This window comes from Tachypleus tridentatus, chromosome 11, assembly GCF_004210375.1.
Source record: "Tachypleus tridentatus isolate NWPU-2018 chromosome 11, ASM421037v1, whole genome shotgun sequence".
NCBI classification, from domain to species: Eukaryota; Metazoa; Arthropoda; class Merostomata; order Xiphosura; family Limulidae; genus Tachypleus; species Tachypleus tridentatus.
The window spans coordinates 90,940,036-90,946,162 of record NC_134835.1 but is presented as its reverse complement, the minus strand read 5'-3'; the positions used below and the strand labels follow the sequence as shown (position 1 = coordinate 90,946,162).

General features: G+C 29.3%; 1 protein-coding gene across 1 annotated transcript in view; it reads left to right on the top strand.

Moving 5' to 3' along the window:
* Positions 1–269: 269 nt before the first annotated feature.
* Hel89B (histone acetyltransferase 1) overlaps positions 270–6,127 on the top strand; it is a 119,354-nt gene continuing 113,496 nt past the window's right edge. Inside the window, exon 1 of the mRNA XM_076468556.1 lies at positions 270–576. The gene's annotated coding sequence lies outside the window, so the exon portion shown is untranslated. The remainder of the gene's footprint in view (positions 577–6,127) is intronic.

The window sequence follows — 6,127 nt, the reverse complement described above, 5'->3', positions numbered from 1 at the left end:
GTTTAATTGATTATTAAGGGTATAAATAACATAACACGAAATGCTATAAAATAAAATAAACATAGAAACATCTGTTTAGTTGGAACTATCAGATAGGTATTATGATAAAAACTAAAAATGTGTGAAATATCTTTCCTTCTGTAATTTTTATCCACCCTCTTTACTTCAAGTTACGAATTAACAATGTTTCTAACTCGTGTTTGAGAATATAACGTTTTCGACCAATCACCTACTAGGACAATGGTATATTTGGCATTTGAGGGAACATGGCTCACAGTATAAATATGAGCATGCTAATTTGCACATCGTTGCAGAGGGTAGTTGTAATAGAGGATGTTGTTAGTAAATTTTATATTTTAAATGAGCTTGCTTCTTATTTTGAGGAAGGCTGAAAATCTAGGAAGCATATGCTAAAGGATTTATTTTGACGAGACAAAGAATCGTCAAATCATTTTTATCGATTAGCGTTAAGCATATGATATTTGATACATTTATCATCTTTTCCAGCTGTCTATTGTCCGCTTCCAGTCGTGGTAAATTTTAATTTTGAAAAATATCAAGAAATCGGGGTAACAAGTAAGCAACATCGGCATATGTGATTTGAATTAAAGCTTGAAATATGGGACTTTTTTTTTGGTTTTGTCTTTTTTTATGAATTAACATTCTAATTTTACAATTCTGGTTGACATGCCATTGTGTTGATTATAACTTGGATAATTTTTCAGTACTCTTGAATTAAGGCCTAACTTAGTATCGATATTTTCCTATATTAGTATTTAATTTTTGATAATGATATTTTGGAAATGCCAGCTGTGTGACTTGTATTAGTAAGGTATGAATAATTGTTAATAAAATATGAATGATTTCAGTCTCTTTGAGTTTGAATTATGGAAAATATTTGGTTCACGTAAAGTTTCTTTGTTGTTTAAGTTGCAACTATCGGTAGAAGCATGAATGTTTGGACACTGTACTGAATGAATACAATTAAAGATATTTACTGTTGTGGGAAGGATGCTATTCAAGTTTTCAGTTGGTGTGTGTAATAACAAAAAAAGTAAACCTTAAAATATAATGTTATTAACTTACAACAGTATAATAACATTTAAATTGGTGATATTTCTAAATTAAGGGTGGGTACATAATAAAAGCAGAAATATAGTCAACAGAATTAAGGATATGGATTTCTTTGGGAAAATGAGAGAATGAAAATTCTTTGTTTACAAGGTTCTACAATAGATTAGTTGAGGCTGTTATGCCTGGTCCAGTCAACATTCAGGTGCTAATCTTCTAGATTTGGACCTTTGGCTCTTTAAGTGTTTGCACTGAGGAATGTGATGATAAGTTTATAAAGTGAAGACTGATGAAGTCCATTGTAGGATGAGGTGTAGATCTATACTTTGGATGTCATTTTCGTGCAATATTGAGCATTTGGACAGCTTATTTGCTGGTATAGAGAAAAATTCCCTTTTACTTATTCATATAAGAGCAAATGATTAGAACTCTTAAATCTAAATAGCTAGTTCATAAGCAAGATGAAGTACTTCAGAGATTTAGAGAAAGAAATAGATGTGTGGATCTTCTGGAGGTGCTCTGTAATCTAGAGGCAAGAACTAAGTACATGTTAGGATTTATGGCTTAACTAAAAGATTATGAAGGATATACTTAAGGCAACAGGTGAGCTGTTTGAGCTTGCATATTAATTTTTTGATAAGGATAAATTATATGATATCAATGGGCTACACTGACATATGCTATATAGAATGATATTTGAGAAATCCTAGAGGAATTCATTAAAGTTCAAACTAAACTTTCATGGTAATGAGAGAGCTTTGGAAATTAGGAATACATAAATGTTCAGGATATCTGGAACAAGGAGGAGGAATCTGGAATAGAAGATTTAGAGCATTACAAGTTTAGTTATCTTGGATAAGTTTTCCATATTTGAGATGAATACAGTAAGGCAGAGAATAACTTTGCTATTACAATTTGAATAATGTTAGGAACAATATAATTAACAATTTAAAGATGTTGAGAGGCATACTGCAATAAAAAAACAATTAAGCTTAACCTTATCTATTAACCTTTCCCTTAAATTCATTGAACACACTGTCTGAAAGCAACCCATTTTAAGATATAAACACAATTAATTGAACATAAGTTCTTGGTCAAAATGTGTTCCATAGTCTTACCATTCTTATCATTAAGTATCATATTAAATGATTTTTTAATGCTATCAATTCTTTTCATAATCATAAACCCCTCATACAGGTCGTCCAATACTTTCAGAGTTCTTAACATGTATTTTGTATAATAATCTTTTTCAATTTTGCTACTAACCACCCTCTGAACCTTTTCTAACAATTTGATGTTCTTTAGAAGGTTAGGAGTTGGAGACTGAACACACTGTTCCAAAATGCAGCCTAACCAGTGACCTATACAATAAAATAATATCTTTACTTTTGTGCAGTATTTTCATAGATACAGTCTAAAGTCCCATGTCTTGCTGTTTAGATAGCTTAAGAAACTGATTAATCAAAACAAAAATTATAATCCAGATACATTACCTTGCATTTATTAAGTAAATAATATAATTAAATAATGCATACCATTTGTTTAACTTGTCAAATAATGCAAATGCAGCATCCAAAACCTTAATATCAGTAGCAAATTTAAGTAATTTATTGATCATTCCTTTATCTACATCATTTTTTGATGTAAATGAAACAAAACAAGAAGGATCCCAAAACCTAACCCTAAGGTACCCCAATTTTGATTTTAATCTGTTTTAACCAAATTTCATTTGTAAATCATTTTCTTTCATCGAACTACATTTCTATCTAATAAGATATTGTTTTAAATCACTCTTTTTTTTTTTTTTTCATGTGGCAAATTGTCAAACGACTTCTGAAAAATCGATATACACTATATCCACTTATACCCATACTATCATCTGTATAAGAATTCATCTACTAAAAAAATGTCAAAAGATTAGCAAGATAAGATTTTTCAATGCTGGTTACCCCCAAAAAATTATAATCTTGTCAAATGACTTTGCAAAGAAGCTACTGTCAGGGCTACAAAAACTGTTCCTACCGTTATTGTGACTAATAAGCTTATCATTGCATGTATATTGGAATTCTTCATTCAGTAAAAATACATCCCTATCAGAGGGGAGATTCAACAGGTTATACAGTTTTTCTGGACAAGTAATGCTATAAATCCTTGATTAATTCAGGGTATTTGTGGAGATGGAAGACTGATTTTGTAAGAATTGTGCAAACTTAGATTTGGAGATGATGATAAAAAGACTTAAATTCTACGAGTTATAATAGTGATAGAGTGTATAAAATGAGGGGTGGTCTGGCTGTTTATGTTGGGAATGAAAGTTAAATATGGAAAAGTGAATGAATGAATTAATATTTTTTATTCTTCAGGGTTTCAAGGGTAGAAATTTTTTAATTAACAGTTGTTATAAGCCATGTGATCAAATAGAATGAATTCAGTGAGAAATTGCATAATGAGGTTGGAGCTATTACAAATAGGAATAATGACAAAATAATTTTCAGACTTGTATTGTAGATATTTTGATTGACATTGTGCTTAGTCAAATACTTTAGCAGTGAGATTCCTGGTGATTTGAGATGTTTCTCTGTGCTAAATGGTTAGAGTCCCAATGGGGATGGGTGCAGTTTCAAATTTATCATTAATGAAAATGTGGTTCAAAGACCAAAACTGTGTGTGTGTGTGTGTGTGTAGAAATTTGGTGAAGAGTAACTGTTGCATAATTAAGTTTATTTTGTTGCATGATGAGATAATCTAAATTGAATATGTAATTTTATGGCCACAAGACAAGTTTATTACAAGTTAATTTAAATAATGGGATATGAGTGATATGAGACAGGGAATTTTCAAAATAATTATGTTCCTGAAAATTAAGAAAAGGATGACAGAGAAGATCAAACTGGTTTGGTTTACTAATGACAAAGTATAAAATATGTGATGAGTGCTTAAGTTTAAATTGACAGATAGGCTAGAAGATTTATAAAATATATGAGAACTAGTAATTTGACTTAAATAGGAATTATGAAAAATGATGGGTTGGTAAGCTTAACACTTAATAGTATGGTTTTTTTTGTTTATTTTAAAGGTGAGCAAAATATTTTAAAGTTGGATCCATAAAAGATACTAATGCTATAAGGGTTTTATTGAAGATTGAGATGGCAGAACTTTAATTGTACTATTTTTGTAATGAAAGTTTTTAGAAATATGTGAGATTAAAACATTTTACAGAAAATATTGAAATTGACTCTAATTATTTAAGTATTAATATCTCAGTGGTAAGTAGAAAGAAAAATTGAGAGTTAGAAATAAAACTGTCTTTTAAAGGTCAAAGGTCACATATGCAATCATTTTTAATTATGTTAGATTGTTGGTCAGGTGCCTGTGGATTGAAGAGTTCTTAAAGTTGTCATGGGTATTATAGGTTAGTTAATCTTGTTTCTATTATGAGAAAAATTCTAGAGTATGGTAGAAGAACCTTTTTGAAAAAGTTACTGGAATTTGATATAGCAAAATATTGAACATGGTTTCATAAGAGAGAAATCTTTTATACTATTAATTTGGATGCTGGAAAGAATGTGGACATGGTTAGTTGCAAATTTTTTAAAAAAATTTTGGTAACACGCTACATAAAATATTGGTTAAGAAACAGATATCAGTAAAGTTGTGAGAAAGACTAATCCAATTATGGAGGTGTTTGCATGCAAGAAATCCATATTGTCATGAAACACTTGGGTGTATCTAGCAATATTGAGGTATTACAGATAAGTTGATAAATTCAATGAATATTTAGCAAATGACAGTTTAAGGTAATGAACTTGAATTATAATTAGATCATATTTAATGTGGATGTGAATCCATTGAATTCTGTGAAAGGAAAAGAATCTTGGCATATTAAGGGGTAAACTACTCGAGCCATTGAAACAGTGCTGCATTACTGGAGTTTTATTTATGGATATTGAATACAAGTGTAGAAGTAATTATATACATAGACTTCTTTGAACAGTTTGGCATCATCTGGAAAGGATGTTGGCTTCATGGATAGGGTTCAGGGGTTTATGTTAAGATATTTAAACTATCTCATCTGAAAAGAAGTGTAAGAGGTGACTTTAATAAAGTTTACAGGATTGTCTGGTGGATCATTAGAATAAAAGGAATTTTTTGTTGTATTCTGAAATTAAAAGAACCAAAAAACAGGCTAGAATCCATTAAAGTTTTATTTCTTTAACATGATGATTGCTCTACAGAGTGGGTAACTATAAGCAGTAGTGGAGAATAGCATTGAGAGAAAGTAAAAATACCTGAAAAATATTTAGTTTCAATTTTTTATCACATTAAGGAATATATATTCTCTTGTTATATGTTCATATTCATTCATAGTTTCCCTTTAAAGCACTCAGTAAAATTATTAGAATTTTACTTATAGTTGCATGTAATTTTTGACTTTTATTTCTTAAACTTGCAAAACTGAGGGTATAAATTCTTAAAAAAGAAATTGTTTAATTTGATTTAAAAGTACAATTTTAATAATATATATTAACTATACAGGAGTGTAGCTGAAGGTATTTTATAACTCTTTTTCAAGTGAAACTGGAATAATTTCATGAAAAAAGTTTATTGAAGTTCTTAAACTGTTGAAAGGATATAATAAAATGTATTACTTGGAGTATTATGTTTTTACTATACATTTACTCTAGCTTTAGAAAATACAATGTTATGAATAACATTAAAGTTTTAATGGCTCATTCGGCTTAATTGGTGACTGCAGAAAATATTGATGATAAAAGCTTAGTCAAAATAATTTGGATAAATTAGTTAGCATGTCAAGTGTCTTTTATTTTACTAGCTAAAAATATAAATACACTCTCCTAATATGGGAAAATTAAAAGTATTACCTGTCATATTTTAGGTCCAACACGATATAAAACCAGTTAGTAGTTTTTATTATTAGCACAGATTATTAAAACTGTGCTTGTAGTGGTACTGTTTAAATTAAAAGCCAACTTCACTCAAATTATAATTTCTGTTTTTTCTTACCATTTACAATTTACCAAAAGTTGTATGTTAA